The following is a 12878-nucleotide window of genomic DNA, read 5'->3' as shown; positions in this document are numbered from 1 at the left end:
CAGTTTTTCTGTAGAATTTACGTATATAATTAAGGCTAGATTAAAGGTTGTCACAGTTGGTATCAGAGCCTATTGCTCCCGACGCACGTTTGTGCACCCCACTTAGAAATCACTTGACCTTTAAATAATAAACTTGAGAGAAGGGTAGGATGGGTAGATATAGGATTTTATGTGGTAGTCTGTTTGTGATTGCTAATTGTTAGGTACTAATTGATTTTCTCTTTTGTAAGATGGCTCTCCAATAGATGTAGATAATGCAATCTTACCTTAGTTTTCCAATCTTGTTGTTTATTCGTCTTTCCAATTCCTCTTCTCTCGCCTTGGTAACTACCTTTCAATTCTTTCTCCCGATTCATTTTAGGTTCGTTTTCTTCTTATAATAAAGTCCATGTGGACACCTTCCTTTTATTCCACGGGATAGTTCCCTTGTGCAAGAGAACCCGGTTTTGAGAGAATGTAACTTTGGAGGGCGTGAACGAGTTGATAAATTGATTGGTTAAGGTTTGAGTGGTATAGGAGAATATAACTTGGGATCCTTTGGTTAATCTTGTTAGTTGTGCTTAATGTGAGAGTTTAGTGAGTTGAGAAATACCTTGGGATTTATGTCTTTTGAGAGCTTGTTTGTTATAGGTGATTGAGCGTGGGTGCTACCTTAGCCCATAAGTTGAAAGGAACCTAAGCTACTTCATTTGAGAGTCTCGGTATTTATTTTGGAGAATTAAGGGAATGATAGTTAGCCCTAATCCTTGTAGGCCTTGAAAGGAATACAATAGGAGATTGACGTTGCTTAATGGTTTGGTATCGTACTTTGGAATTAGTTAGTTTGTTAAACCTTTTTAGTTGACCAAATCTAGTATAGAGTAGCCCTTGTTGACCTTTTTAATCATATCTGAATTTGGGAATTTTGGTGGAAAGTTGTTCGATGTAGTTCGTGAGTTCAAGGATGTGATTCCAATTTATGGTATCGGAGACTAGAAGTATTAAGTGGTGAGATGATGGAGTAGACAAGCTATGGTACTTGGGGATGACATAGTAAGTGAAGTTCAATGACGAGGATTGTAAAGGAGATATTTTGGGACATGGATGGTAACAAATGAATTTGTGTGGTGAATTGATTTTGGCTCTTAGAACCAATTGAGTTGAGGAATACCTACCATTGTGGAGTCCTTGTTAGTCTTATAATTTGGTAGACTTTTGGGGCTTTGTTGAGCACCTTAGTGGTGTAACCTTATCATATCAATCTTAAGCTTTGATGAGTGTTTGGTAAGCGGTAACCCTTTCATTGTGCCGCTTCTATTCTCCTTTCCTTCTCTTTAACGTTCGTTGAACCTTGTTTTTATGCCAAATTCTACGTATCTTCTTCTTGCCCTAGATATCTTCTTAACTCGAATACCTCTTATTTTTGTCAACCGTTATCTTTACGGTCTGACTCCTTAGTTTCCTAACTTGTCAGGTTCATGCACCCTTTGAAAATATTTTACCGTTTCTCTATCCCGTTATCACTCCTTATCTCCTTAGTATAGTTGGTACCCTGTTGACCATGTTTACAGAGTTAGTGAAATGTGATTTGAGGATATAGGATTGACTAAGTAGCCGAGTTTGTGATTGGCTTCCATAATCACTTTGGAGATGAGGGTTTGATAATGTATATGTTACCGTGTGAGAAATGTTAAATGTAGGATTATTAGTTGATTTTAGTGAGTGATATTGATTACTACTTGAGGTATGGTATGAGAGTGAGAGTAAGCTATATTATTGGGAGGTTTTAGCACTTGTTTTGGTAACTAGAAAGGGTAATGGTATGGTTGACACCAATTGTTAGGCTAAGGAACATAATTTCAATTTATGGTTTTAGGAACTCTGAGGTGATAAAGTGTTGTTACAATTATGACCTTGTTCCTTGAGAATTTGATGGTAAGTAAGTTTAGGATATCAAATTTGAAAGAATACTCCTTGGGGATGTTGATGACCAGAATGGATTGGGGATGTAATTTGGTATTAGTTGGCTCTTGTGAGTTCTTGAGTTGAGAGAGACTTAGTCTTGAGAAGAATTTGTTAATCCTATAGTTTTATAGACCTTGAGGTCGCGTTGAGTACTTGAGATGATGGGATGATGTTGTAGCTGAGTGTAGATTCGCTTTTGGCAATCCTTAATAAGCAAAAGGATAGAAAACTTGAGATCCCTTTTGATTTTTCAGAGTTTGGGGTGGGTATGTTACTACCTTGTTTTGAAATGAGAATCTTGTGGAATTTTTGAGGAACTTTCTCTTGGAGTTTATAGCTTGGTATTGGGATTTTTGATTGAAGGTTTACTTTTTGAGGAAACCATAGTTGACACTAGTTGGATACGAATATAGCTTTGTTGGAAGCTTTGACCTTGGCTTGTGGAAGTTGTTTCTGGATGTTTGAGGATTTGGAACGATGAGATCACACTTATAGTGGAATACCTTGTTTCAGGGAATAGATTTGGATAAGGTAACATAATCAATTGAGGAAACCCTTGGGAGTGATGTGGTTATGAGTTTTGTTGTTAGGAAGTTTTTGGAACCGTTTTGGGTGTTGTTGTAGTTTGTGATAAAAGTGTCTGACATTTCCTTGTTGTCTGATTTTCCTTCTTCCTTGATCATGAGCGTTACCGCTCATACCTCTTTTCCTTACTTCATCATACTCCTCTCATAAGTTTGATGTTGGTAACCTATGAAACTCCATCTTTGACACCCATTTAGGTTCGACTTCAATTCTTACCTCATGAAACTCATACAGCTCTTTTGGTTATTATTCTTATTATAGAACTTTAAACTAAAATTTTGAAAATGCTATTATGATTTTCAATGGTATTTAACATGCCGCCCCATTACTCCTCTTTTTTTTTTTCCATTTTTTTTATTCAGTATGAGACCGTCTGAAACATAATTATTCGTTCCCAATTCAACTTTGTTAATTTAAACTAACAAAAATTTATGGATTAAACATGCATGCAACAATTTAATCATATGAAAATTACTACTTAACCAAAAATCACCAAACATAACAAAAACAACAAAGCATGTGATGATCTTTCGTCGAGTAACTCGAAATATGTTACCTTAAGCTAGAAAAATAGCAATTAGCACCTCAAAACCCAAACCCTAACGACAACTAGCCGCTATCCTCTACAGTATACGAGTCCCCGAACTCGTACTCCAATTCTTCACCTAAATAAACAATTAAAACACAAAGATAAGTATATAAACCGAAATTTCCGAAAATTGGTCTTAAAACAACTTCAAGAAAACTGAAATTAAATTATACCAAGTTGTAGATCGCGACGAGAGAATTCCGGATAGGTAAATTTCGTGAAAAACCGATAAGAAACGAGGGAGATGTGACGATTTTTAGCTTGAATTTGATAAAATGGTGTTTTTGGTTGAGTTTGAATGTTGATGAACAAAAAAAAACCAGAAAAATGAAGAAAGGAAGGGGTGGTGCGCGTGAAAGGGAGAAAGGAAAGGAGGAGTGCGGGTTTGAGTCGGGATTTTTCGAGTCGGTTTTAACTCGTTTCGATAATAATTAAAACCGTAAGTCAAATGCAAATTCCGTCAAGACCAAAGTTTTTAAACACGAGATTACAAGAAAATTGAATACTCATACGACCCATTTCCAGATTCGTTTACCCAACGGTCAAAAGAATTGTCATTTTCCCCCCGATACGCCCTTATTTCGAAATAAAAAGTTTTACATGGTTTAAACTATTTTTAAACATCTCGAAACTATCAAAATAAATACTTTACCTCAAAATATAATAAAATTATATTTCTTTGAATTATTTTTACTTTAAATACATTATTATCAAATTTTATTTGATTACTAAATTATTTCCGAAATATATTAATGACCCGAAATTACGCGGCGTTACAATCACCCCTCCTTTTAAAAAGTTTCGCCCTCGAAACTTAGAAGGAGAAATATAATTATAAGAAAATATAGATATCTTTTCAATGAAACGGTGATACTCTTGTTGATCAGACAAGAACATCCATATTCATATCAAGATATAAAAATATTTCTACACCAATAAATGAGAAACCCCATTATTGAGACGTCACCAACAACGAGATTCAACATTCACTAATGGTAAAACCATTGAAAATCATAAAAGCATTTTCAAACTTTTAGTTTAAAATTCTATAATAAGAACAATATCTTACTAACTATGATTAAATATGGCTTAGTAGCTCGGAAAAAGAGTAAGAAAAGGAATACCTTACGAGAATAATTCAGGATATTTAACTAACATAGAAGCTTCAGTTTCCCAAGTCTCTTCTTCGACATTTCCACAACGCCAAAGAACTCGGACTAGAGGTACAACTTTGCTCCTAAGTTGCTTATTAGCTTTTTCAAGAATCCGAATTGGCCTTTCTTCAACCACCAAGTTAGGTTCCAATTCGAGAATCTCCTCTTGGATGATATGGCTAGGGTCACTAATGTACTTCCTCAATTGAGAAACATGGAAGACATTATGAACCTTGCTCAGATTTGGAGGCAATTCTAAACGGTAAGCAACTGGACCAATCTTTTCAATCACCTGAAAAGGTCCAATATATTTAGGGCTCAGCTTCCCTTTAACGCCAAACCGTTTCACCCCTTTCATAGGTGACACTTTAAGGAATACTTGATCATCAACCTCAAAGGAAAGTGGTCGACGACGGACATCAGCATATGATTTTTGACGGTCCTGAGCGGCTTTCATCCGCTCCCGAATGATATTAACTTGTTCAATGGACTCGGTCACCAAATCAGGTCCTAACATTGGAACATTTTGGGTTTGATCCCAACAGACTGGAGTACGGCATTTTCTACCATACAGAGCTTCATATGGTGCCATTTTAATGGAAGCTTGATAGCTGTTGTTATCAGAGAATTCAACCAAAGGTAAACATTTCTCCCAAGAAGTTTGGAAATCTAAGGCACAGGCACGAAGAAGATCCTCCACGGTTTGAATTGTTCTCTCAGTTTGACCGTCAGTGGCAGCGTGAAAAGCAGTGCTCATCAATAGTTTACTACCCAAGGCCTCCTGTAATGCAGTCCAGAAACGAGAACAAAATCGAGGGTCTCGATCTGAAACTATATCTTTAGGAACCCTATGATAGCGCACTATCTCATCCACATAGGTACGAGCTAGAACTTCTAAACTCCAGGTTTCTTTGATGGGAATAAACCGAGCACATTTAGTCAATCGGTCCACAACCACCCAAATAGCATTCTTCCCAGTGGAAGTCCTGGGTAAAGCCATCACGAAATCCATGGATATAGACTCCCATTTCCAAAAAGGAACATCCAAGGGTTGAAGCAAACCCCCGGGCTTTTGATGTTCTATCTTTACTTTCTGACAGGTGAGGCATTTACTGACATACTCCGTAACTTCAATTTTCATCCTAGGCCACCAGAATTGTAATCTCAAATCTTTGTACATCTTGGTAGTTCCCGGATGAACGGAGTAAGGAGAAAGGTGTGCTTCATCAAGAATTCTTTTCCTCAAATCAGCTGCACTCGAAACATAGATTCTACCATGATAACGAAGATACCCTTCATCATCAATCTTACAATCCTTAGCTTGCCCAAGTTGAATTTTAGCTCGAATGGATATGAAAGTAGGATCATTAGGAAGGCAAGTACGGATCTCACGGTGGAAGTCAGGTTCAGCTGACATGGCATCAAGATGATGAGAGCCTCTTTTTACAAGGCTTACTCCCAATTTTTGAAGTTCTAAAGCAAGTTTAGGAGGTAATTCTCGAAAAGAATTCAAAGAATGACAAGATTTTCTGCTAAGAGCATCAGCCACCACATTAGCTTTTCCTTCGTGATAAATCAAATTGGCATCATAGTCATTCACCAATTCTAACCATCTTATTTGTCTCATGTTCAGATCTTTTTGGGTAAAGAGATATTTCAGGCTCTTGTGGTCGGTGTAGATGTTGCAATGGACTCCAATGAGGTAGTGTCTCCAAATCTTCAAAGCATGCACCACCGCAGCTAATTCAAGATCATGAGTCGGGTAATTAACTTCATGAACTCTAAGTCACGAGAGGCATAAGCAATGACTTTCCCTTTTTGCATCAAGACACAACCTAAACCATGCTTAGAAGCATCACAGTAAACATCAAAGTCCACTCCTTCTTCAGGTAAGGTCAACACCGGAGCGGTAGTCAACCTCTTTTTCAATTCCTGGAAGGCATTTTCACACTCTTCAGACCACACAAACTTAGACTCTTTCTTCAACAGCTGAGTCATCGGCCTAGCAATCTTTGAAAAATCCTTCACAAATCGTCGATAGTAACCCGCCAAGCCAAGGAAACTACGGATTTCAGAAACATTGGTTGGACTTTTCCAATCAACAACGGCTTCAATTTTGGCAGGATCTACCATAACACCCTCTTTTGAAATGACATGCCCAAGGAAGGTCACTTTAGGTAACCAGAACTCACATTTAGAGAATTTAGCATACCATTTTTCACGGCGCAAAATCTCCAAAATAGCACGAAGGTGTTGGACATGTTCTTCTTCAGATTTAGAATAGATCAAGATGTCATCAATGAACACCACAACGCATTTGTCAAGGTGTTCTCTGAAAGTACGGTTCATCTGATCCATGAATACAGCTGGAGCATTGGTCAAACCGAATGGCATCACTGTAAACTCGAAATGACCATATCTCGTACTGAAGGCGGTTTTAAGAACATCAGCTTCTCGGACTGGAATTTGATGATAGCCCGAACGAAGATCAATTTTAGAAAAAGTAGAAGCACCTCGAAGTTGGTCGAAAAGATCATCAATTCTAGAAAGAGGATATTTATTCTTGATAGTAACCCGGTTAAGTTCACGATAATCAATGCATAACCGCATAGATCCATCCTTCTTTCTTACAAAGAGTACAAGAGCACCCCAAGGCGAAGAGCTAGGTTGGATAAAACCTTTGACAATTAAATCATCCAGCTGAGTCTTCAACTCTTTCATTTCAGACGGTGCCAGCCTATAAGGAGCTTTAGCAATTGGGCCGGTACCAGGAATAAGATCAATAACAAATTCAACTTCCCTTTCAGGAGGAATTCCCGGTAGCTCATCAGGAAAAACATCGGAAAATTCACATACTACTGGAATGTTCTCTTTAGGAGGTAGAGAAGAAGAATCAGAAGTTGTCACCATACACAAGAAGGCTTGATGACCCTTTTTCATTGCATTGATAAACTCCATAGCAGAAATTAATTTAGTACCGGTTTGTCTTTTAACCATTTGATAAGACACACGGTGACCTGAAGGGTTTGTAAGAATTATTTTCTGGTCTCGACATTCAAATCGAGCATGATAAGTATGTAACCAATCCATGCCCAAAATGACATCAAATTCTTCAAGTGAAAATTGGAAAAGATTTGCTGGAAATATAGATCCCATAATAGAAATAGGGACTTCCGGATAGATTTTAGAACAGGAAAAGACATCCCCAGAGGGTAAAGATATAGATGTACTTTCTTCTTGTGATGATTCAAGTGATAATTTATTGGAAAGTTTTATTGAAATAAAAGATAAAGAGGCACCCGTATCAAATAGTACCAAACAAGGAACATCAGAAATAGAAAATGTACCAGTAATAATATCAGGGTGTGCCTCAGCTTCTGCTCGGCTCATGACAAAGATCCGACCCTTCGGCCTCACTGGCCTCACTGGGGCGATAGGAGCAGTAGGAGTTGTCACCTTCCTCTCCGGGCAAACATTGGCCTTGTGGCCCGGTTTGTTACAAGAAAAGCATATAATAGGATCAATGAAGCATTTACCAGGGTGTGCTGGTTTCTTGCAGTTATAGCACACTCGGTCTTTAGTACTTTTATTATCATTAGTAGCTGAAGATTGACCACCCCGGTTTACTTGAACATTAGAAACAAATATCCTCTTGTTTGCATCAGAGGGAGAAGAGATGAACCTGGGTGAAGGAGTAAAGGGCCAAGAAGAGACATTGATGATGCTATCTTACTCGTTCTTACTCAAATTCTCCAAAACCAACAAAACCAACAAAATCAACAAAATCAACAAGCTCATCTTCCTCCACCGCCTGATGAGAGTACTCCAGGCACCTATACTTGGGTGGCTAATCAGTTAACCCGAATCAACACTCCCACTTATGGTGGAGAGATTGATCCAGCTGCTCTTACTGGGTGGTTTCGGGAGTTGGAGAAAAGCTTCACATTATATGATGTCAAGGAAGAACATAAAGTGAAGGTTGCCTCTCATTTCCTAGTACGAGAAGCAGACCGGTGGTGGTCCATGACTGGGTCTACCGTTTCAGCTGAACCGGGATTTGACTGGGTACGTTTCAAGGAGTTAGTGGAGGCCCGTTTCTATCCACAAGAGCGGTTTAAACTATTTTTAAACTTCTCGAAACTATCAAAATAAATACTTTACCTCAAAATATAATAAAATTCTATTTCTTTGAATTTTTTTACTTTAAATACATTATTATCAAATTTTATTTGATTACTAAATTATTTCCGAAATATATTAATGACCCGAAATTACGGGGCGTTACACATTATATAGTTGTTTTATCGATCATATGAAGAATTGTATAGAATTGCATGCCTAACTATATTATAATGTTGGATTTATAAAGTTGTATAGTATGTTGGAATATGATATAGCATGCAGGTAGTATATTCGAGTTAGCATGACTCGATCGAGTGGGTCTGACTCGATCGAGTGGGTATTTGACGAGTTTGCAACCAGAATCGTGTTTTTGGGCACTCGATCGAGTACCTGGGGCACTTGATCAAGTAGGGGGTCACTCGATCGAGTAGCTGGGCTACTCGGTCGAGTATGTTAGAGATCAGAAGGTCTGTTTGGGGTCTGATGTCGGGGCACTCGATCGAGTATGGTGGGCACTCGATCGAGTAGCCGCTACTCGATCGAGTAGGTTTAGGCACTCGATCGAGTGTGTTCTGGGCAGCCTGTTTTCGTGTTTTGAGGTGTTAGTGCGTATGTTTATATCTACCCTTTCTTATATAGTTTCAAGATGCCGCCCAAGAGAAACGCTTTGTATGCGAGAGCTGAGAGCATGAACATAGATGATATCATTAAGATGTTGAAGCATCAGGATGCTCTTACCGAGGCCTTAAAGAAAGTGGGAAAGGATAAGGAGGTTGATCACTCTAAGATCAGTCTTTATATAGCGAGGTTTAACCCAAAAGAGTACAAGGGAACCGGGGAACCAAACCTTCTTGACAACTGGCATCGTGAGATGGAGAACATACTAGACCTGGTTCAGTGTCTTGATGAGATGAGAGTAGAAAAAGCTGCGTTCTACCTGAGGGAAGCAGCCGGTGAGTAGTGGGACAAGGTGAATGTGAATGCTAGAGAGTTGTATACGAACTAGGGCTTACCTGCTATACCTTGGGAAGAGTTTCGTAAGGCTATGAGGAAAGAGTTTGTACCAGAGCATGTGAGGAGTAAGCTGAGAGAGGAGTTTGAGGGGTTTAAGATGGCATCTGACATGTCTGTGGCTGAGTACTACAAGCAGTTTAATGAGAAGTCTAGGTATGCTGAGGATATGGGTTTGAGTGAGGAGAACCTAGCGCTGAGGTTTGAAAGGGGGTTGACCCCTAAGATCATGGATAAGCTACCCGTGGGAGTCCTTACTGACGTTAAAGAAGCTTATGAGAGGGCCGGGAGAGCTGAGAGGTTGGTGGAGATCGCTCAGGAGAGAGTGGGTGTTTAGAAAAGAAAGGCTTGAGAGTGAGGGTGGTGGCCAATCTAGTCATAAGAAAGGCAACCACACTCAGGCTAGAGGGTTTCCTTCTGGGTCAAGGTTCAGTGCTGGGGCTTCCTTTGGGCGTGGCCGTGTGAGTAGTAGTGGTAGTTGGGGAATGACTTGCTTTGGATGTGGCGGTGTAGGCCACAAGAGACATGAGTGCACGAGTATGTCTAGGGCTTTTCAGGGATCGGCTTGGAGGAGCTATTCTCAGGGACCTACAGAGAGTTATGCGAGCAATATACCATCTGGGTCATGGTCTAACCGGGGAAGTCAGAGCTATCAGTGTGGAGGTAACCGCAATGGCGGTAATTCTTATCACAAACCAGCTACGAACAACAACAACAATCAGGGGTCGGGTGCTAAGCCGACCACATCAGCCAGTACTGTCCAGGGAGGTGGACAGAAGACCAGTGGAAAGATGTTCATGATGGACAAGAATGCAGCTGAGGATGATGCACATGTTATCACTGGTACTTTTCTTGTTAATGGTATTCATACCTTTGTTTTGTTTGATTCGGGGGCATCTCAGTCGTTTGTATCTTCGAGTCATGTTAAAAGGTTGGGTTTGAGGGTATATGAGTCTGTAAGTGAGAAGGTTTTTATACCTTCGGGTGAGTCTGTATCTTGTGGGAGGTTGTATAGGGATGTACCTATGATAGTTGGGCAAGTTGATCTACCTGTAGACTTGCTAGAGTTTCCTTTTAATGGTTTTGAGATGATAGTCGGGATGGATTGGTTAGGAAAGTATAAAGCTAAGATAGACTGTCATCAAAAGAAAGTGTCTTTGAGAGGTCCTAAGGGAGTTAGTGTGTCTTATCGTGGGTTTCTGGTCAAACTCAAAGTTAAGTTGATTGCAGCTGTTACTTTAAAGTCTTATCTGAGGAAGGGATGTCCTTTGATCTTGTGCCATGTGAGAGATGACCGGATAGAGAGTCCGACGGTTGATCAGATACCAGTAGTGGGAGAGTTTGCAGATGTTTTTCCAGAAGAGATTCCGGGGTTGCCACTGAAGAGGGAGATTTCACAGTTAAGTTGAAACCGGGGACGGGGCCAATCTCTAAGGCACCGTACCGGATGGGTCCTAAAGAGATGGAGGAGCCCGAAAAACCGTTAGATGATCTGATAGAGAAGGGATACATTAGACCTAGTGTATCGTCGTGGGGAGCACAAGTTATTTTTGTGAAGAAGAAAGACGGGAGTTTGAGGTTGTTTATAGACTACAGAGTGCTGAACCGAGTGACGGTGAAGAACAAGTATCATTTGCCAAGGATAGATAACCTGTTTGATCAGTTGAGTGGTGCATCAGTCTTTTCGAAGATTGATTTGAGGTCGGGGTACCATCAGCTGAAGATTAGAGAGGTGGACATACCAAAGACAACTTTCACGTTGAGGTATGGCCATTATGAGTATGTGGTGATGCCGTTTGGGTTATCTAATGCACCGGCGGTGTTTATGGATTTGATGAACAGAATCTTCAGACAGTTTTTGGACAAGTTTGTGGTGGTGTTTATCGATGACATCTTAGTCTACTCCAAGACTAAGGAGGAGCATGAGGAGCATCTGAGGATTGTGTTGCAGACTTTGAGGGAGCATGAGTTATATGCTAAGCTGTCCGAGTGTGAGTTCTGGTTAGAGAAAGTTGCTTTTCTGGGGCGTGTGATCTCTAAGGAGGGAGTAGCTGTGGATCCGGCAAAGATTGAGGCAGTGACAAAGTGGGAAGCACCAAAGAATGTTGCTGAAATCAGGAGTTTCTTGGGTTTAGCTGGATACTACAGACGGTTCATGAAATATTTCTCCAAGATAGCGAGACCTATGACAGCGTTGATGAGGAAAGAGAACAGGTTTCATTGGGATGCGAGTTGTGAGACGGCGTTCCAAACATTAAAGGAGCATTTGACCACAACTCCTATCTTAGCATTGCCTGAAGGGATCGAGAACTTTGAGGTTTATACAGATGCCTCAAAGAATGGGTTGGGATGTGTGTTGATGCAGAACGGTAAGGTGATTGCTTATGCTTCTAGGCAATTGAAGCCGTATGAGGAGAACTACCTTACACATGATCTGGAGTTGGGTGCAGTGGTGTTTGCTCTCAAGATATGGAGACATTACCTTTATGGAGAAATCTTTAAGGTACTTTCGGATCACAAGAGTCTCAAGTACATCTTCACTCAAAAGGAGTTGAACATGAGACAGAGGAGGTGGATGGAGCTGATTGGCGATTATGACATGGAAATTATCTACCATGAAGGGAAAGCCAATGTTGTTGCAGATGCTTTGAGTAGAAAGAGTGTTCATTCTTTGTGTACAGCTCTATCTTTGATGAGGTTGAGAGATGAGGTAGCGAGGTTTGGGATACATATGATGCAGAGAGGGGATGCCATGAGAGATTTGACAGTACAGCCTGCTCTTTATGATGATATTCGAGGTAAACAGGCGCTGGATCCTAAGATAGTTGAGTGGAGAGCTGGAGTAGAGAAAGGGACAGTGTCTCGATTCTCCATTCATACAGATGGTAGTTTGAGGTTTGACGGTAGGTGGTGTGTCCCTAATGATGAGGAGCTGAAAAAGACTATCATGACAGAGGCACATAGTACACCATATTCAGTACATCCAGGTGGTGACAAGTTGTACAAGGATTTAAAGAACACGTTTTGGTGGCCTGGGATGAAGAAAGAAACAGCTGGGTTTGTGGCCCGTTGTTTGACATGCCAGAGAGTTAAAGGGGAACAACGACGACCACATGGTAAGATTCAGTCTTTAGAGGTACCTGAGTGGAAGTGGGAATCCATTTCTATGGATTTTATCGTGGGTTTGCCAAAGAGTCAACAGGGTAACAACATGATATGGGTAATAGTGGATCGACTGACCAAGTCAGCTCACTTTGTGCCAATGAAAGATACATGGACTAAAGCACAATTAGCTATGGCTTATCGAAAGAATGTGCTTAAGTTACATGGAGTCCCTAAGGACATAGTATCTGACAGAGATGCGAGATTTATATCAAGGTTTTGGAAAGAGTTGCAGGAATCTTTGGGAACAACTTTGAAGATGAGTACAGCATTTCATCCTGCGACAGACGGTCAGACTGAGAGAACGATCA

Source organism: Silene latifolia, chromosome 9, assembly GCF_048544455.1.
Source record: "Silene latifolia isolate original U9 population chromosome 9, ASM4854445v1, whole genome shotgun sequence".
NCBI classification, from domain to species: Eukaryota; Viridiplantae; Streptophyta; class Magnoliopsida; order Caryophyllales; family Caryophyllaceae; genus Silene; species Silene latifolia.
This window is presented reverse-complemented; position numbering follows the sequence as displayed.